Source organism: Sus scrofa, chromosome 6, assembly GCF_054392235.1.
Source record: "Sus scrofa isolate SSC_HxYL_T2T_F1_AM1 chromosome 6, Sscrofa_HxYL_maternal_Yorkshire_Landrace_v2.0, whole genome shotgun sequence".
Lineage (NCBI taxonomy): Eukaryota > Metazoa > Chordata > Mammalia > Artiodactyla > Suidae > Sus > Sus scrofa.
The window spans coordinates 113,952,148-113,973,982 of record NC_139388.1 but is presented as its reverse complement, the minus strand read 5'-3'; the positions used below and the strand labels follow the sequence as shown (position 1 = coordinate 113,973,982).

Sequence of the window (21,835 nt, the reverse complement as noted above, 5' to 3'; positions counted from 1 at the left end):
CAAGAAACCCACAGACACCTGGAGAACCCATTCAAATACACGCAGCAGTGGCAGAATGAGTGAGAAAGTGGGAACAGATTTCCAAAATTATTTTTAGTGAACCACATCAAGACATGGTGATCCAGTTAGATGTGATGAGGGAGGAAATAGAAAGAAACAAGAGGATTTTAAGCTTGAGTGACCTGGGTCAGTGGTGCTGACACCAAGTAAGTTAAGGATAGAAGTTTCCAAGGTCAGGTAGAAGAAAAAAGAGCTTGGTGGGAACAGAGAGCACTTGGCGACATCCGGGGAGCTGTCCAGCAGACAGTTAATATATTTAAGTCTGATGCTTGGGGCAGAGATCAGAGTTAGAAGATGTAGATTTAAGAACTATCACTTCATGTGGGAACAATGCCATAAAAATGTATGTAACTGCCCAGAGAATGTAGAGAGAGAGAGAACAGGTCAAGGACAGACTCCATGGACACCAGCATTCACCTGGCAGGTAGAGGACAAGAGCTCCTTGGAGGCAGGGAAAAAATAATCAGAAACATACAAGAAATATGTAGAGTGAGGTACTGCAGGATCCTAGGGACCAGAGTCTCCAAAAGGAGATTACAACCAGCTCAGGATACCTAGTAAACCCACCTGTGAAAGAGACTAAGAAGCTTCTTTTGCAATACAGACTAAGAAAACTCATGGTCCAAGCAGTTTAAAAGATCGAGGTTCACATCTTTCAATCTGCCAATTCAATAGCTGTATGACTTAAGGAAAGTCCATTAACTTTTCTGTGTCTCAGATTTCCCATCTGAAAAATGGAGATAAACAGAGGTTTATAGTAGTTAAGGTCATTCTGCCCATCCCCTAGGGTTCTTGGAGTTCTATGAGAAAATGTATGTCAAAGCCAGCATACTGTGAACTAAAAAGCATGTATTGACACAAAATTATTTCTTAATTGTGGTAGGCAGGTGAATGCTTGAAACTAACAGTGTGTAAGTATAAATAACTCTGCTTTGATGAAGCTCTTCAAGCTGTAATGAGTTTCTTGGATCATTGAAGTATCGTTTACCCCCAGAATAAAAAGGTCCTCCTCACATGAGGGGGAAGGGACCCCCCAACACCCTAGCAGCAACAGTGCTGGGCTGGGGCTCAGGGTCCTTGTCCCAAGCCTTGCCCATCATCTTGTGCCTTTCTTTGTGGTCAACATGCCACACTCCTCTGAGATTATGTGAAGCAGGTCTCCTTCCCTTCAAGACTATAAGCTCCCGGAAGATATCTCATGCCTTATCCATTGCTCTTCTGTTTTCATTAATAGCCTCCAGCACAGTGCTTGGAACACAGAAGGGGCAACATAAATATTCACTGAAAGAGGTAATAAACGACAATCATTTAACCTTAACCTCATTGTGAGAACACAATTAGATTATTAGTTTGCTCTAAATCCTTACAGCATTAATATTTTCTTCAGACAGTTTAAGCAATACCAAGAAAGAGTTGACAAATTATTTGGAATAGGTAAATACTTATGAACATACCTGAAAATGAAAGGTTGCAAGTTTTTGCAGTCATTCATTTTTAATGGGATTAAAATTCTTAAAGGATGGCACTTGAATAATATGATTTCAAGCATCTATCACTGATGGAGTAGTTGTCTCCATGAACACTAAAAATAATACCAGCTTGGGCAGCAGGTGCAGCTCTGTCTAAAAAGGACACTTGCCTGCTCCTTCCCCCTGTTTTGCTGGTTGTGCCTCAGCCCACCTTTGACCCCTACCACACTCTATTACCACATGAAGGATACTTTTGGTTCTTGCTCCAGAAAAAATACATGTTAAGAACCTTAAAAACAGGAGTGACTAGAGTAGAGGTGACTATGTACCTCAGGATGGTGTATCTTTGACCTGAAGCAACTGCAGCCCACACCTGACAATGGAGCCACTGGAGGCATCACTGAAAGTCACCGTAGAACTAGTAACATCTATCGTTTGTGTTCAATTGCTTAAGCATCAAAACCTACAGTTATTAGTTATGGGGCTGTTATAACTTTTGCCAAATATAAGTGTGTCCCTGATTTCTATGGCCTTATACTCATTGTTCATCTATATAAGAATTGGCATTTGAAGTGTTTCTTCCCAGTGCTATCTACACCCTTGGAAACTTGACAATAAGTGGCCCAAATTCAAGTCATGTGTCACATAAACAACAAGAAATGTCAGGGAGGAGCAGGTATGACGTCAAAATAAACTGGCCTTGTCTGAGTTAGTGGCTAAAAAGTCTGATGTTCCTTACTTTCTTTAAAAAAAAAAAAAAAAAAAAAAAGCCTTTTCTCATGAGTTAGACACTAGCTGTGCCCCCAGACTGACAAACAGGAAACATCCCTCTACTAGGACAGGCATCTCAGGAGGAGCTAGAGTGCTAGGAAGCTCACCCTTCTGTGCATCTATCTGGACAAAGGCCATGATGGGCTCAAATAGCAGTGTATCACGGCCACCCTCCATGAGTCCCCTTTGGCTCTAAGCTGAGAGCGGCCGGTGCCTTAGAGGTGTTTCCATCCTTCAGCCCAGAGTGATGCTCTGAGTACCATGACTTGGATTGATGTGATCAATGACCAGCCCATGATGTTTCTCATCCCTGCTTCAGCAATGCTGTTCAAGTGCCATCACTGTCACTTTCTTTTTCTTTTTTTTTTTTTTTGTCTTTTGTCTTTTGTTGTTGTTGTTGTTGCTATTTCTTGGGCCGCTCCTGCGGCATATGGAGGTTCCCAGGCTAGGGGTTGAATCGGAGCTGTAGCCACCGGCCTACGCCAGAGCCACAGCAACTCGGGATCCGAGCCGGGTCTGCAACCTACACCACAGCTCACGGCAACGCCGGATCGTCAACCCACTGAGCAAGGGCAGGGACCGAACCCACAACCTCATGGTTCCTAGTCGGATTCGTTAACCACTGCGCCACGACGGGAACTCCCATCACTGTCACTTTCAACTCTCCATTCCTGAGGAGACAACCCAGAGACAACGTTAGTAATTTGCTTAAAATATTCTGTTTTCCTAAAATGATCCAGTGTCACAAAATAAAACAAATTAACAACACCAGAAAAAAAGAACTAGAAAATGCATGAATTTTATCAGTGCCAAGGAAATCATCCTATAGAAAACCACTATCCACAGAGCTGCCTTAAACTAAAGAGAAAATTGCAGAAAGGGTAGATCAGCTCGGGGTTTGCGTTGCTGCTTGTAACAAACTCAGCATCCTCGCCTGGAAAGGACTCCAATTTAATACCTAAAAATGGTTTTCACTTGAGAGATTCTCAATGTAAGATTCATGGTGGACCCCAGACACATGAGGGAAAAGGACACTAACTCTTCAATGATGTCACAACTAAATCATAAACGGCACTTCAAAAAACCATCTTCTTAGGAACCGAATCAATGAAACTTTCCAATTCAGAACACAGTCATAAAAGTAAAAGCTTCACCTCTCAGCATGGCAATTAGATTCTTGAGTTTGCTATGTCATGTAGTTCATTCTGTTTTCTGAGAGGTTTCAGATTATTTTTGTTTTGTTTTGTTGCTTTTTAGGGCTGCATCTGAGGCCTATGGAGATTCCCATGCTAGGGGTCTAATCAGAACTACAGCTGCCAAACTATGCCACAGCCACCGCAATGCCAGATCCGAGCCATGTCTGTGACCTACACCACAGCTCACAGCAATTCCAGATCCTAAACCCACTAAGCGAGGCCAGGGATCGAACTGCAACCTCATGGTTTCTAGTCGGATTTGTTTCCACTGCGCCATGATGGGAACTCCTCAGGTTGCATTTTAACCAAATACAACCTTTTCTCATACTTATGTCCTTGGAAGGCATATTTTCACATCACTTTTATATCACTAGGTAGCAGCTCCTCGGTTTCTTTTCCAGTGGCCACTAACACTATGAGCCAGGCGCCAGAATCTTCCTAGTATGCTGTCATTTTTCACCTTGACAACCACAACTGTGCAAGGGCACCATAACCCTCATTTTCACAGTGGATGAAACTGAGATTCAGGAATGTGAAAGTTCAAGGTCACAGGACAAGTGAAACCAATATGCAAACCTAGGTCTGCCTGCCTCCAAAACCCATTCTTTCCCCGGGTGCCCCTCCCTACAGGTAGCTGTCCTCTTCTTCATATGAAATGTCTCCCCTTCCTCCACTCTCCTCTTTTGAAGAGTCCAGAAGAAAGTGAGAACTTACTCCAATACAATTCTTTAGACTCTGCTCCAAAGGACTTGTTTCAAGAGCTCCCTGCAGACTCCAGTATCGCCTCCCATGTCCAGATCACAGAACAATATATAGAACTGGTGGGGCCCAGGTTTTAAGTGGGGAAAGATGAGGGAAAAGGCCAAATTTGACCTCCAGCCTTTTCTTGGAAGTAGAAGGTGAAGGGTAGTGTGATGGAGGGGAGAAGAGAGAAGAGAATTCTTAGTGCCCCAGGGAGCAGGTGCCCACTACAGGGGTGGAGAGGTCCAGGGCAAGGTCTTTCTGGGCTGCGGATCCAGGTACTCCACCGGTTCCCCTACATCTACCCCCTTACCCCACCCACCTCCCCACACAACCTGAGTGCTTGCTGTAGGGCAGAGTTAACGCACATGGTATCCTTGTACAGACCTTACTTCCCAAGCCAAAAATCAATTCACATTGTTCTCACACGAGGACAGTATACATGAAATTGAAATAGACTGGGAAAACCTGGGAATAAGGTCCTGCTATAATTCTAGTCATTTTCTGTGACCTGCCTGTCATTGGTAACCAATACACTTATGACTTAATATGTATATAATTAACCTTTCCTATACTTCATTTTTTTTACAATAATAAAGTCTAAACATCCAGACTTCATCCTTTGCTCTCCCTTATCAAGGCTGTCGATATTAGTAAATTTAAAAGGACATTAAAGTACATGCTTACATGACAAAGTATACCCTAAGTCTCTTCGGTAAACCCTACCTACTTATTTATAATTACTAATCAGAAAACTCATATTATTGACTCCGTCTTTATGGCAAATGGCATATACTCAAAAGCTTGGCTCAAGATGACATTTGCATAAATATTCTTAAACAGAATGTGATAACTCAAAGTATATCAACTGGAAACAATTTACAGTTCTCCTCTCAATTAGAATTTTTGTTCTGCTTAAGCAGTAGTCTCAGTATGTTTCACTCTCTGCTTTGAAAAGAATTCCAGCATCTAAATTTCACAAGTTTGTGAATAGCAATAAAGAACATTTCACTCACTGTGCCCAAGGCATGCTCAGTACTGTAGCCCAAAAGCTTTCATAAACTTTTTTTTTTTTTACTTATTGCTGATTTCTTCCATGACAGGAAGATACAAGGCATAGAACAATAGCACGTCAGAACTGATTGAGAGCTAAAACACTATGTCATCCAACCTCATTATTTTATTTAATTGCTTCATCAGTACTGTCTTCTAATTGTGCTGAGTGTTCAAAGACAGAATTCCTATTGTGCACTGTTCCAAACAGTGGTTGTATCAGTGGAGAGGCTTTCAGATGCAAGTTATAGAAAACCCAACAAAAATTGGTTTAAACTATAAGAAATGTGTTACTTTATGTAGTAAGAAGTCTGGAGGTGGTCAGTTCCCAGGAGCTAGGTGTTTTGCATCTTTCCGCTCTGCTATACTGGTGGGTTGACAAACCCACCTTTCATTTTGCAAGTTGGCTATACCCTTTCCAGACGGTACATGCACACAGGACAACCCATAGGAGTCAGGCACTCCTCTCATGTTCCTCTTTACATATTTCAAGGGAGACATTTCCCAGAGGCTTCCTGTATATCACCCACAACTGCCTAACAGGAATCCACATTTGCCTCCAGGGTTGGAGAGGGGTCTTTGAAGCTCCTGTAAACCCAATCACCAAACGAATGCAGTGCTCTCCTAGGAAGGAAGAAGGAGCTGGTTACTGTGGGGTAAGTAATCCATAGTTGCTGCCACAGGGGTCTCCCAAAATTGATCCCCCTGCCATACTCATCTTAACATTAGGGTGAGTCTGTGCACTTGCACCTGTTTAACCCCCTTAATGTTTTCACTTCTATATCATATTAATGCTTCTAGATTTCTACCAAAATTCTCAACACACTTTCATTTTCTATCCTGCATCTTTTTTCTCCTAGGGATTCTGAAGAGTAACTAAATACAAAATCATGTGTTATTTGTAGGGCTGCCTAGGGATCACACCTCCACATTGGTACCATTCTGGGAGAAAATTTACCTGATTTTGACACTTCAGCAAAAAAACACATATACGCACTGTTACGAAACAAAGTTCAGCTGAGTAAATTCCAAAGATCTTTACTGACTTTATTCAACAATCCGTGAGTCAGGCAGCATCCAGTCTAGCAGATAGAAATGAAGTCTGAGGAGCTGTACAAAACAAAAGACTTTTTTCAGGCAGAAGGAAACAGGAGAAAGGAAGTTATGCTAGGCAGAAAAAGCAGACTGGCTATTGCCAAGTTACTCACTTTCTTTAGGGAATAGCAGGAGTCTATCCAGCAGATTACCTAACTGTCCTGATTAGGTGATTCCTGATTGGCTGGTTTAAGATCCCATTGCTGGGATATCCAAAACCGTAGTTAAGTCTCAGTTTGGTGATGTGGAGCTTAGCCTAAGTGACTCCATTTGGAGCCCGTTGTCTTGGTTTTAACAGCACCCACATACCACCCATCCAGGAACGAAGGAGCAGCCCCCCCAGCCCAACCTTTCCAGGCACAACTTTTTTGAAGACTGTGCACACTTACAAAGTTAGGAAGATGAACTTCTTGCTCCCTACATCATTTCTGGGCTCACAGACTCTTACCAAAGAGAAGCAGGGGAGAAAACCCCATCTACCTGGATTTGGGTCTAATCAGATTGGTGTCACTGATTCAGGTGTGTCTCATTCAAACCTTTGCCCTCTTCCTCTAACCTGATCTGGGAGCCCCCGGGCCAACAATTCTTCTCTGGTTAAGATGTGGGTCTGCTCTAGGATTTTCAGCTATTTGACTTTCTTTAGTCTTGTCCATTGGTAGAAATGCCCAATTTAGCTGGTGAGACTATTACTGATAGCCAGGTGGTCATCAAAGGAAAAAACCGGGTAGCAGGGAGTCTTGTCATAATCTATCATTTATAAACCCTGTCAGTGTGTTAACTGCCCTTGGAAATCCATTATTGTCACCACCAGCAGCATTCACTGATGAGACACAGGTCAGAGCTCTCTCTGGCTGCTGGGAAAGTGGAACGTGCTGCGGCCACAGGGTCAAGCAAGAGGCACCCCCAGGTCCAAGGGCTTGAACTTCATCAGCTCTTTCCCTGTGGCTGTTTACACGTATGTGTGTGCCAGGATCGCACAAGCCTCGGGGGATTTCGACCTAAATCTAAACTGAAAGCCCCACAAAAAGAGCCATGGGAGCAGTATAATAAGATGCCGTGGAAAGCCTCATTCTGGAAGGATCATTCCAAATCATCTCCCTGCACCCAGTTCTTTCGAGAGGACCCCTATGCAGAAGCCCCATAAAATGCACAGAATGCACTGATGACTCTGCGTGCAGGCATCTGCCTCTTCAAAGCTTCTTTTCTTCTCATATTAATCTCAGCCACAGCTACACTAGAGGGCACTTGAATACCACATTCACTGCAGACCCGTCCTTGGCACAGGTACTGGTGGCGCTTTGGGGTGGGGGGTGGGGAGGTAGGAAGCTGAATGGGGGTGATGGGAGGGGTATATTTATTTTAACATGTCTGATAAACCCGTTGGTATTTGAGGAAGCTTCCGAGTCAGACTTTGGGGACCAAAACCTTAATTATACAATATAATTGTTGTTAATGGAACGTGTACATTTCAACCCAGCAAGACTGGTGGTGTTTAATGCCAGCATGACATATTTCCCAAATCGTTCTCTTTATTTGTATAAATAGGAAAGAAGAAAAAACTGCATCAGCTCACTGCATAATGAAGAGGGAGGGAATGTGCAGCCTGTGCTGTGGTGGCCAGATGCTCTTTTATCTCTTTTCAAATCAACATGCAGAGCTAGTGGTCCTCAAATAGAAAGCACCTTTCCTAAGGGATGGCAGCACTGTACGTTTGGAATGATAACATTCTATAAATAAATGAAAAAGATTATTAAGAACACTGTGTAAATCTCCTAGTCAAACACCCCTTCAAGCAACCATCATCAGTAATTCAGTTTGGTCCCTTAATCCCATTGTATACAAATACGCAGCATAAATACAGTATTTAACAAGCACCAGAGAAAAAGCGCCACTCTTGCCATAAAGACTCATTTAGGAAGAAGGAACATTCCTTGCCCCGGGTCTCGCGGACCGCCCCGAGATTTCTGCTCTTCATTCGATTCTCCTGCTTAAATGAGACATCCACCTCACATGAATGAATCTCAGGCATGAACGCCCATTTAAATAAAATCTAAAAATATTAACTTGGTTCCCACATTCTTATTCCACTTCAGTGAATTCACAGGGAATCCATTTGAAACCACATCACAAGTGCAAACATCCTTGGGCTTCTTCAAAACATGAGACTCCAGTGGGTTTAAATAGGACCAGAGGTGGACGGGAGAGCAGATCAACTCAGGGATCCATGAAAATCTCTTGAGATCTGAGGTCTAGCAGGGTGACTTGTTTTTCCTGTGACTGTCTAGTGCTCTCCACTTGCTTCTCCATCTCCCTCTTTGTCTTTGCGTGTTTCTCTGCATCCCCATCTCTCTTTCCCTCTGTCTCCATTTTCCTTCCCCTCCCTCCCTCCCTCCGTCCCCTCTCCCTCTGCCCTAAATTTTATTTTTTTCTGTTGTTCACTGTCGGGATCTAGGACCTTGGTCAACATGAGTACTGGGGTAACAGGGACATAACATCCTCTCTGATGATGAGTGCAGCCTCCACATGAAGTCCTGGCTTCCTCTGCTGGCTTCTGATGAATTGTGCAACAAGCAGCCATGAGAGACATGGGGCTGCAAACAGGCCAGTGCCCGATTCCTTCCTCAGCCCAATTACTGCCCAAATACAAGCATTCCTAGTATCTAGTTAGATGAAAGCAGTGCTTTTTTCCCCTTTTTCCCACAGCCTGAATTATAGAAATAAGATCACTTGGATGTCACCGGGAGGCTCTGCCAATTGAAAAATGTTTTGATAAGAGGCCACTTTCCAAGGTGTCTACTGCAGCATCGCAACACCCAGGTTTGCTTCTCTTCCTGCCAACCAGTGTGAGAGGAAGGAGAATGGGTCCCCGAGTCTGTTTCCCATCAGGGACTCCCACCACCAGGAAGCAACCTCTCTCCTCTCCTTTAGGATCTCCCATGTCAGCCAGGCCCATGTGCTGGAGGCTTCTCATCCTCCTCTGCCAGGTCCAGAGATGAGAACCAGCCCTAAGGGGATGGCCTGAGAATAGCCCTAAGGGGAACTCCAGGGAGGGCCTGCCGCTCCACGTTTCCACTCTGGACACCAAACCCCAGCCCACCTCAATAGCTTAGATCCTCAGCTCACAGGTAACGGGGCCAAAGTAGTTCCACACATGGTACATTTTTCCGTCATGATCTACCACCTGGTTTTTCAGCTAGTAGTTAGCAAAAGTCAGTGTTAGCAGCAGCTAATCCTTAGCATTTCTTTGTTATACCCAGATTGAAAATCAAATATGCTAGTAGACAGGCTAGGAACTGTATTAGTTTGCTAGAGCTTCCATCACAAAATAGCCTAAGGGGGCTTAAACAACAGAAATTTATTTTCTCGCAGACCCGGAGGTCAGAAGTCCAAGGTCAAAGTGTCAACGGGTTTGGTTTCTCCTGAGGCATCTCTCCTTGACCTGCACATGGCTGCCTTCTTGCTGTGTCCTCACGTGGCCTTCTTGCTGTGTGCCTGCATCCCTGGGGTCTTTGTGGCTCCAAATTTCCTCTCCTTATAAGGACACAAGTCAGACTGGATTGGGCCCACCCCTATGACCTCATTTAACCTCAGCCACCTCTTCCTAGCCCCCTTCTCCAAACATAGTCACACCCTCTCATACTGGAGGTTAAGGCATCAACACATGAAGTGGTAGGAGACACTATTCAGCCCATAATAGGAACCCTCATATTTCACTTACCATCCAAATGCTTATCAGGCTTTGACTGAAAAGAAATAGAAGTGCATCTAAGCCTTGTTTTTAATTCTTTGCTGATGCCATTGTATTTTTCATAATAAAATGACATTTAATGAATATTGCAGAGGTTAAAAAAGGAAATTGTAATCACAAATCAGTTCCCAATAAATCTCTTAAGGATCTTTGAAACTCGGCCACTCATAGCAGGGTTTTAATCAGTGGGTTTTTTGGGGGGCGGGGGGAAGGAGAAATTCTTATAGTAGTTGTTTTGTTCTTACAACATTTTCAGTATGGCACCTTCTTGATTGCTAAATCTTGATTGTTTTGAGTTGTTATTTATACTTACTGCATTCCTATAACAAGCATTGCTCCCCTTCAGGTCTCTATAGGACACCTGGACAGTCTGGACTACAGAAATAAGTAAAACTTTCTGTATCGCTGTTAACAGTCTGCTCTCAAGTTGAATCAAACATAAGAGGGAAAGGATGTGTAAAGCTTTTCTTGTTGGGCAAGCTTTCCATGAAATGTAACCCCAGGTTTGCTTCTTTGTTTATTTCTCCCTTTAATAAATGTGACAGGGAAATTTAGAGTATGAGTGTTATGAATAAACAGGAAAATTACTGCTCCTGACCTCAATTAATTACACCAGGGCCATTCCAGAAGTCTGTCTCCCATGCTCCTATGCCTGATGTTTCAGCAGCTGCTCACAGAGGGACAATTGCCTGAGCTGTCTCCAGCCCCAGCCTCATGCAAGTCAGGCACAGTGGAGGATTCTGGAGGCCAGCAGACCCACCTGCTGGGCAGGAGCCTCCTAAATAAAGAAAATTTTCATTTACTATAGACTAGACATGAACTATAACCTTACTGTATGATCTGTGCCTAAAATCCCCTAAGCGTGATTTCTTAAGTTTAGGTAAAAAGAAAGAAATTTTGGTCAAATACGGTAAGTAGAATACACACATGTATTCCATCCAAAACCTGAACAAAATGACAGTGAAAAAATTTAAAAGATGTAAAAAAGAGAACTAGGGAGGTAAGTGCAATGAATGAGAACTGTCAACATATTTTGAGGGAAATTAAAAGTAATGGAAAGGAGTTCTCTGGTGGCACAGTGGGTTAAGAAACTAGCGTTGTCACTGCTGTGGCCCTGGTTACTGTTCAATTCCTGGCCCAGGAACTTCCACATGCCACAGGTGAAATGAAAAAAAAAACTAGTAATGGAGAAATGGCCATTCCCTCAGCAGAGTGGAAGAAGCTAGAACCCAACAAGGTGCAGGTGCACCCAGAGAACCCTAGAAAGTGGGCAAGTGGACACTGCAGGTTCCTGGGCAGTCGGGTGTGAGGCAGGAGCCTGGAGCAGAGGTGCTGACTGAAAGTCTTCCGGTGTGGGATATGTTTGGCTCTTCCCCAACCAGCCCTGCTCATTGGCCCCCACCAACTAACTCCTGCTCCAGCCCTTCCAGGAGGACATTCTAGATAACGTTTGCTCTAAAGAACTTGAATCAAAGGATCTCCAGACCCAGATCACAACAGGTGTAGCAGATGAGATGGGGGCCAGGAGCTAGGCTGAAAACAAGGCACTTGGACGAAAGTCTGTTTTTTAAGCAACCTTCCTATCTCTCTTCCCAGAACATGAGTATCTGGATATGTACGTCCAAGGCAGGAGCATAAAGGCTAATGCTCCAAAGAAACTGGCTGGCCCTAGAGAAAAGATCCACGGGGACTCCCTCTGAAATGTCCTGTATCAACTAAGCCAGCTCATCTCCTGACAATAATACTTAATAAGGGACCAGCCATCCCCATATGCACAGAGTTTCCCATTGGCTTCTTACTGCATCAGTTCTTAACCATATATGGACATGCAAGGATCACCAGACAGGTGACGAAGGCCTCAAAAATGAAAAAAAAAAAAAAAAAAGAACCAAACAAATAAATATATTTTTAAGGAACAAAGAAGACATAGAGGCAGCAGAGGGAACAGAGGAAAAACTAAAAGAAAAAAAGCTACAATCATTATTATCAGAGAGTTCTGAGAAAGTATTACATTCATAAAACAAGACAGGTTACAATAAAAAAAAAAAAAAGAACAACCAGAGTGTAAAAGAAGAGTTTGAGGAATTAAATACATAGTAACCAAAACAGAAAATATTCAATAGAACACCTGGAAGATAAAGTTAAGTAAGTCTCCTCAAAAAGAGGGGAGAAAGAAAAATTACGAGACCAATCCAAGGTGTCCAACATCTGGAATTCCAGCCAGAGAAAACTGAGAAAATAATGGGGTAGAAATCATTAAACATTTGTTTTAATTTCCCAGCACTGGACAGCAGGTTTCCAGAGTGTCCAGCACAGTGTATTTAAAAACAAAACACAAAGAAACAAACCAAAAGAAATCACCAATACAAATACCCTGAAATTTCAGAATAGCAGGTACAGAGAAGATAAGTTTACAAAGAGAGAACCTATCACAAAGGACAGAAGACGAAAACATCATTATGCCTCTTACTAGCTACACTGATGCTAAATGATAAGACAGCAATGCCTTTGGTATTTTGAGGGGAAAAAACAATTCTCAGTCTACATAATATACTGAGCCAAGCCCTTAATCAAGTATGAGGGTAGAATAGAGAAATCTTCATATGGACAAAGACTAAAAAATATCCCTCCCATACACCCTTTCTCAAGGTGTTAGTGCTTAACTGATGCTAACTGGTGTAAGTGTTTCATCAAGATTCCTTCTTCACGATCAAGGAAAAATACAATAGGAATCCATGAAGGGAGGAAAGGAGGAGAAAATAAGTCTTCCCAAAATATAGAAGACATGAGTATGCAATGGGCATGAAGAACAGGCCACACAGACTGCAGGGGTTTGGAGAACTGTAGGAAAAAAATTCTCCACACTGGGAATCATGGATTATTTGACATCCCTAACTTGTGGACAACTGCATAAGAATCATTTTTCGCAGATGTCAGAGGGTTTGAGGAAAATTAGTGCTTCACAAAAAAACAAGCAAGCGGGGAAAATAAGGCAATTATTAACTTCTGGGGGAAAAGCTGTACAAGAAACTGAAAGTATAGCACTTTCGGCTCAGAAGTAAACAACATTTACACAGCCACAAAAGGTAAATGCTGTGAATGGACTAACTAAACTCAGGTGCCATAAATACACTGAGAGGAAAGCGCGAGGGGAAGAGGGTGGTTAGAGAAAAGATTCATGACCACAGCATGAAGTAAAAAGGTAATACTAACGTAGATAAATCAGCAATTAACAATTTTAGCAAATTATATTATAAATATGAGGGCTCATAAGAAAATTATAGAAGTAGTTGCCAACGAATAATAAGAGACTAGAGGGTGGCAAGAAATAGAGTCAGGGTGCTACTGGTTTTGATTTTAAGATTTTTGGTGGCACTGAATTTTAAAATGATGTTCACATATATTACTTTAACAAACATAAAAAATAACACTAGATAGATGAGTATATAGGAAGAGGTAGATAAGAGAAAGAGACAGAATGGGTAGGGAGGAAAGAAGGTTTGAATAAAGAATCAGGGAGACTTTTGTTGAAGCTTGACAGCATGAGGGAAGGCCCAGGCTGAGCCAGACACAGGGGCTATTTTGCCAGAAATGGAAGATGAGCTTTAGAAAATCAGACAGAAAGAAATTTCCTTCTAGATTATATAGGAAAGATTCTAGCTTGGACTGGGATAAAAATAACATGGGAACTAAGGAAAAGGCACTGATCTCTGGAGAGTCTGCAAAAAAGAATGGCTGTGAGCCAACAGCAGGGATCAGATCCACGTCAGACCCCAGGTGTTGGTTCTCCCCACACTTAAGCGGGTGTATCCACCAGCCCTGCAGGTAGACAGAGAGATCCAGGATCTAAGCCCTGCTTCTTCAACTGCACCTCAATGCTTTTCAATCATATTTGGTCCTTGTAATCACCTACAGTGCACAACAACATCTGACAATGCTTCACATTGTCAGCAGTGAAGATACATTGCCCTTAAGAATGATATTGATGCCTTGGTCTTAAGAAGATTTGCTCTAGGAGAGATCACTGACTACAAGCTCCCAAGAAGTTCCTAAGTCTTCAAGTAGTATCAGAAGTGTCAGCCCAAGCAGAGAGCCAGGCTTAGTGTTGTGTCTCACTGCCATTCCCTAACAAAGGCGAGCTGGGTGTCAAGACATTTCTTGAGATGAGGAGTTGGACTAGAAAAACTGTATGGTCCACCCCAGCTCTGAGCTCAGCTGTGTCTAAAACTCCACTGAAGGAGCTGCAGCTGCCACATGGACAGAAGCCTTCCAAAGTGGTCACTCACTGGGTTCCTCCTTAGATCAGTTGCCATTGTTCACATTTCTGATTCTACTGCTACTTCTTCATGCTACAGAGGTCAACCTACATAATTTTCAGTGGGTACCTTCAATCAGGTCCAATCAAATTTCCCCTTTTCATGTCTTTTCTTCTGATTTTAAGAAATCCACAGTGGAGACCTGGTCATAAACTTCTACTGGTCACTTCTGGCACAGGTGTTCCTGTGGTTAAGGTCATCAGACAGCATATTTGGAACATCCCTCTTTGCTGTTCCCTTTGAGTTGGAAGGTAGCTAACAAGACTTTATCAACCCATGATAGTGCATGAGATGATATCCCACAGAGTTTCTAAAAGTTCTAGGTTGTGAAAAACAAAACATAGGGTTTCTACATTGCCCTCAAACTCAGGCTCTGATCTTTCAGGTCCATGTAGCCTTGGCTGAGTGTGTGGAAGCCCACTTATTAAAGCGCTGCCCCAGCTGACCGGCAGTGTTGTCCCTGGACTAGGGTAACCAAGACTTTCCACAGTCTGACTCCAAGGTTTCCTTTCAGCCACGTCTACTTCACACTCTACACAAAACGGCTGCTGCCCAAACAAAACATCTCTTCTCATCTTCACCCTTTTTCTCAAAATTCCAAATCCCTAAAATGGTTCTCTCTTCCTCTCCATTTGGAGTCCTTTTCACCTTTCCAAATACAGTTCAGATCCCCCTCCAACCCTGCTTCCTACACTTTCCCCAAACCCCACTGCTGAAAGTTTGACCCTGCGCATTAGTTTCAAGGCACTTATCCTTTAGCATTCCACGTGGTATATGATACGTAAGCTCTGCTTACATCATCCAGAACATCACTTCATCTTTCCTCCATCTCTGCTAATCTTCTCACCAGATTATAAGTGCCTTAAAGGCAGGATATACATCTGCTTCTTTTTGTCCCTCCTACAGCAGTTGGAACACCTCAATATATATTCCTTTATCTTCTTCTTATTACTATTGAATAAGAAGTGTTCCAATAGAAGACACCCGCCATAGGTCACAATGGATACAAACAACACCTTAACTTTTCTTCAACTCTTAAGATTACTTTCACTCAACATAACTAGTCACTCATGTTTGATGACCTTCCTCTGCTATCAGAAGCCTAGAGTTCTGGATTTAGCCACATCCTTCCTGACCCTGCACAGTACTGGACCGTCAGAAAGGCAATGCAACAAGAGACACATGCAACCTGATGTTAGATTCATGGAACCCACAGCTGGACTCCACTACGAAACTTTGGGCAAGTTATTTCACCTCTGTGAGCTTCCATGTCCTCCTGTGTAAACTGGAAAATAATAGCAATACCCATGCTCATGATGTTTTTATAAGGATAAAATGGCTTAATAATCATAAACATTGTAAACTGTGAACATTGCTTATAGTAACCAATCAATATCTGCTATTATTATTTTTTAAAAAGTATCCAACTCTGAATTTATTTGACTATTTTCTCCCTTATTTATCTCTCCCCCAAAAAAATCTTTGATGGCTCTTATCCATTTTTATGGCTCCGTTATATTTTACAGCTCTCCCTTGATGGTAGAATACCAACAGAGGACACTGTTGTGATAGCCAGAAATGGATGCAAACCTCAGATGGGCTGACAAGACAAACTTCTTGGCCTCCCCAGTGCAAGCCCCATGTGAAAGGTTTTGCCTCTTTGGCATAATAAAGATACTTCTGCTAATAAACGTGAAGTTTCTATAAGAAGGTAACTGTAAGGGTGTGAGAGTTAAATGAGATGAAGCATTTTCATGGATGCAAGTGACTTCAAAGAATGAAAGACTTCCCTCTATCTATCATGGTTTTTTGTTTTAATTCCACACCTTACACCATTATTTGATTCTTAGGGTAATTGTTAGCATGAACTTTAACACATGAGCCTCCATGTTTCACCAAATGTTTCTTGTCCATTTCCCCTCGCCATAGTGAGGGGTGAAGAGGCTACTCCTGAGAGAATCCTGTCCCCCTGACCACCAGAAAGGTTGAGATTTACACCCTGAATAACCTGTCTCTCCTGGGGCTGAAGTTCATATATTGAATGACTCTCCCCCTGGGGTCTGTGAGCTGCCTGATATGCTTTGTACCCTTCAGGGAAGCAGGGGGGCTGCTGAGGGCTGTGATCAGCCTGTCTACAGGCTGGAGCCCTGTCACCAGAAGCCACTTTCACTCAATGTTCCTAATTATTGTCAGTATAAGGAGAGAGAAATGACACAAGAAAACAGCTGTGTTCTCAAAAATCACAGCATTCACCCAAGAGTCTTAAGAATCATTTGCTACCCATGAGCCTATCTACAAATCAGAAACAGACTCACAGACATAGAGCACAGACTTGCGGCTGCCAAGGGGGAGAAGGAGGGAGTGGGATGAACTGGGAGTTTGGGTGTGGTGGAGGGAATCTATTGCATTTAGAACAGATAAACAATGGGGTCCTACTGCATAGCACAGGGAACTATATCCAATCTCTTGGAAGAGACCATGATGGAAGGTAATATAAAAAAGGGAATATATATATATATATATATACACACACACACACACATATATATACATATATATATATATATATGAATGACTGGGTCACTTTGCTGTACAGCAGAAATTGGTACACATTGTAAATCAACTGTAATTAAAGAATTTTTTTAAAAAAAGAATCATTTGCTACCCTACTGATCATCCAGTTATACATTCAAATGCTCAGGAAGGGAACATATTTGGGAGCCTGGGAAGGAGGGAAGAGCAAGAGTGGAACTGAGAGAAAGAAAGGATCTCAAGAATTACAGGGGAAACAAAACTAGAAGAAGCCCTCGGAAGCCTCACACCCCAGTGACGAGCCACGCAGCAGCCGTGTGCACGAGGTTTGATGGCTTTATTCACAAGCCACACAGCAGACAGGAGCTGGGGGTCTGGGTGACAGCAGCTGCGCTCTGCCTCTACCTGCTGTGACCAGGAAGATCTGAAGGTGCCCGTGAGGCCCCGTCTTCCTGAGCTGCCCGGGCAACTGATAAGCCATCGGTTGGGAAGTAGAGACATTCACAGGTTCAGACCTGAAGTTTGGTCCTTAAAATGAATTGGAAGCATCTGGCTGTTTTGCTGTCGGTAGGTAATGATGCAGCCGCGTCACACACCCAGATGTGATTCTACATTTCTGCAGCTGTTCTGGTGGGAGTTTCAACACCCTAAACATCTGCTGCTGGGACTCTGAGGTACAATTCTCACTCCATCTCTCTGGGTTCTTATTCTTTTCCCAGAAAATGTACTTTCTTTCCACTCGGTATTTTCCTATTTTCCAAAGATGTTATTCCCAGCAAGGGGATAGATACCCACCAAATTCTCTGTAAGGTGGAAGAGAAATCCATAGCCGCTTGAAAATTCACAGCCAGATGAGGAGTGGCACTGGTTCACTTTACAAGGTTTGATGAGAAAGAAGATTATGCCCAATCAAAGAGCTCACACTTTAGGGCACAGGTAGAAGAAACAGCTGTAATAAAGTCACTTCTGTACGTTAAACACCATGGACAGGGGAACTCCTTTAAAGTCTAAAACGTTGATCTCCGAGATATTTGTTAGCACCATCAAACTGCACACATAAAGGTCTCTTTAGCGAATAAAAGACCCTTTTAAACCATGATTCCTCAAACATTTTAGGTGGTTAATACAAACTTGCCTAAAAGTTTCCAAGGGCCACGGGAAATACTGAGTCGTAAGATATCCACATACTTTGACCCAGTAATTTCTGGGCATTTATTCTAAAGAAATTATCTTATACATGGAAAAGTCTCATATGGAAAGAGGCTTATCATGGGATTTAATAAATGGAAAATGGATTTGCTCTCTTGTCCTGAAATATGGAAATAGACAACTACAGTGTCTCCATCTTCATAGTTTACATGGAAAATCAATGTGAAGGACTGAAATGCTCCAGCTGCTCAGGCAGCAATTAGAAAGATATTTACTGGAGCTCATAGTAAATGGGAAATGCTCTGACATACATTCGATGGAAAAGCAAAATACAATGTTGTTTTATGTTGTGCTTAGACTCATATCAAAAAATGACATTTGAAAATGACCCAAAGTAATTGCTCCAAAACAATAATAGCTATTGTGCTCGAGGAGGAGAATTGTGAGCAATTTTCTTCTTTTCTCTATTTTCCTAATTGTTGACGAAGGGGTTATATTGCTTGAGTCAATAACAAGACCAAGAAAACACATCTTTGTAGTATGATGAAGATGTAAACCCTGCCAAGGAAAGTGAGCTTGAAGAAAATCACTACCAATGGAGCCTAAGGCCTCACATCCAAAGAAATGTGTAGCTAGCAGACTCCAGATAGACCAATTTCTCCGTCACAACCTCAGCTTTCTGCCTATTTTCTCCAGAGTTTTAAGGAAGCCAAAGTGAAGTTAATACAAGATTCTGACTTTCCCTGCCTGAGTTGGAAATACAGTAAGATTGAGAAAGCCAGACCAGAGGTGAATGGAAGTTCCTAAATAAGCATATATGGGGAGAATTATTTGCCTTAACTTCAGTGATCAAAAAACTTGGAATAAGACTCCTCTCTTTGGTTCCAACAGGTAACTTTTCCAAACCCAAGAAACTGGGGGAGAGTGAATCTAGCCCTTTTACCTCTCCACACCCAAATGTCTTTGCCAACCTCATAAGAAGTCTGAAGGAGAAAAGAGACTCATCTAACATTATCCTGGGCCTATTCTTCTCTCTATCTTTAAAAACACTCAGAGTTTAAAATAGTACATTGATTTTTTTTTAATATTCCCAAAATAAATTGCTATTTCTTACCATTTTGGAGGACAGCTTGAATTTAGGAGTGAAAAGGGACGATGGAGTGATAATAAACTGATTAGTTTCAGGATTTCTCAAGGAAACGCTGACCCAGCACCATAGCCCTCGTACCCCATTATAATTCTTTGATTTCCTGTCACGGCAGACAGTTCAAAAACTGAAAGTAAATAGGAAACACGGAAAATCAATGTGAGGTGCTGAATTGTTCCAGCTGCCGAGGTCTGTTAATTACATCATATTTTTATGGAGACATTGGGCTCCGACTTGCCAAGTGCCCACATCTGGAGGCTGTCGCCTGCCATCCTGCTGGGGGCAGCTCTTCTCCCCAGGCACGTCGGTTAACTGGAAAAGGACAAGCTACCCTAGGAAAGCCTGCTTGTACAGACCAACTCTCTGAGGCCAAATCCGGATGATGGCCCTGTCTTCCGTTACCATAGAGATAAGAGGTGCTGAGAGCTGAAGAGGGGCCGCTCAAGTGGCAGGAAGCGGGTCGTCAGTATGCACAGTGTGAACCTGAGGAAAATGAAAGTCTGTTCTACTTGGGTAGCCAGGCCGTGGAGGGCTAGGTGGGAGAGAGCCAAGAAGAGATGAGAGACTGCAGGAAGCGGCAGAGGGAAACAATTCACGCCAGTGAGGGGACAGGGCTCAAAGCGTGTGAAGTGCCGGCCACCGGGAGCCTCGATAGATTTCCAGGACAGAGTCCTCAGAACACGTCTCTGCCAGGAAACGCAAGGAGGCTCCTATGCCAACACAAACTTGGTGGCTTGTTTCCATAAAGGCCCTTACATATCCTTGGAATTTACACATTTCCAGAGTCCTTCCTGGTTCCCCTTCCTCCTCTTCATCCCAAATCCTTTCCTTCTTCTTCTCTGGCGCCCTTCCAGAAGTGTCCAGGACCTTCTTTTTTTTTTTTTTTATCTTTATGCATGCCAACACAAGCTGCTTGATCTAGGCATCTCTAACTCATCACAATTCACCCTCTTCCCTTCCCTTTGTTCTCCTCTCTACAGTACTTTCTTCTCTCATCTACCTCTTGCTATTTTTTCCTAATGATAGCTTCTTACACAAATAGCTGAAGAAAAAAAAAAAAAATCCAGTGCCTATTAAAGATGCTTTGAGACAATTCCCCTCCCTGCAATGACAGGGTCCGTCTTAAACAAAGTCTTGAAGGCCTAGGTCTGTGGCTTTCAAATTCTGAAATTGTTTCCTCAGAAAGGCTCCAAACAGTCTACACATATTTTATGTTAATCCCATTATTTAAATATGAATTTCAAATGAAAGAAACCTAGCTCATATTCTCCCCCTCCAGCCCCTCAATGTATATATTTTTAACATAAATCCAATGCACATTACACTTAAATGTACATACATGTAATTTTACATATATATTTATGTATCATATATTCTATAAATGTAATACATGTAAATATGCATTACATTTTAATGTAAATGCAATGTAAACTGTAAATTTTAACACTTAGAAGTTTTATCATTATTTAGTGTTGTGAACTTGTGCCAACCAAGTAAAGTTTTTTGCACAGAATTGGAAATACAGATTCTCCTAAAATTTCTAGAAACTGTGTCATTGAGCAGTAACATTTTAGGGCTGCATTGATAGTTTTATAAATTCAGCCTGTGCATGACTATTCATTTAAATTATACAAAAATACACAATTAAAGCACATGTGTGAGGGCCCCAATTAAATCCAAGTGACAATCCCTGTCTGGTGAGGGTGTCCTTTTGCTTCAGGGCAATTGTACTTGTGCAACAGTAAACCAGATTGCCTTATGTCCTAGGTGGTTTTAGCGATTGTTTTAATGTCCCCACTGCTTCTTTGAATGATTTTTCTAAGAGAGGATTCAAGCACTTACTAAATAGCATCAGTGATCCAACTTTAAAATATAAATTTCCTGCTACTCCTCATGCAAGAATCCAGATCAGTTTGATTAAGGAGGTCTCCCCAAATTGCAAAGCCAGCTGTCAACAAACTTATAATTTGCAGCTATCTATCTGAGCAAATCAGGTGATTCCAGAAGATGATCTAAAGCTGGAATTGTTATCTGTAACCTCTAACTGCTAATGTTTGAATTTAAACACCTGCATTTTTATAATTTCCTGATTTCATAAAGATAATTGTTATAAATTTGAAATAAGGCAAATGTGGATTAATAAATTATCATTTAATTGGCTTTCTATATTTAGATTTCATTTGAAAAGGTATGCTTTGCTGAAAAAAAAAGTTGAAAACCACATTCACCTGTGACCTCTGCATCCCCTTCTCTTGGCCTCACTGTTAGTACTTGCTTTTCCAGGCTGTTCTCTGCTGCCTTGTCTCCTCCTCTCAAACTCAATGCCACCACTCTGCCTATCCTGCTCTAACCTGAAAAATAGACTCACCCTAAGGTGGCCATATGGGAAAATGATTTAAGGAGCTACGCCTGCCTGGAGAGAGGTTTTGCGGTTTACCCTGAACTCCTCAAATCTTAGTGAACGAATATAAAGAAACAAAACATTCACAGTGACATGTTAGGCACTTTGACATCCGGAAGAGCCTATCGGAGGCAACCTTTAGTCAATCTCATAACCT

The 21,835-nt window shown here is 42.3% G+C and overlaps 1 protein-coding gene across 8 annotated transcripts in view; it reads right to left on the bottom strand.

Annotated features, from left to right (window-relative positions):
- Nucleotides 1-21,835, bottom strand: part of LOC102159243 (uncharacterized) — a 360,278-nt gene that overhangs the window by 207,651 nt on the left and 130,792 nt on the right. Inside the window, exons 4-8 of one of the 8 annotated variants that reach the window (XR_014807775.1) lie at nt 10,732-10,911; nt 6,333-6,400; nt 2,408-2,657; nt 1,154-1,308; nt 628-787 (exon numbers count right to left, since the gene is read on the bottom strand). The exons of 3 other annotated variants lie outside the window; for them this stretch is intronic. The gene's annotated coding sequence lies outside the window, so the exon portion shown is untranslated. Of the gene's footprint in view, nt 1-627; nt 788-1,153; nt 1,309-2,407; nt 2,658-6,306; nt 8,113-10,731; nt 10,912-21,835 lie in introns of those variants that run through there. 4 more of the 8 variants (XR_014807777.1, XR_014807779.1, XR_014807778.1 and 1 more) reach the window with 4 other exon arrangements.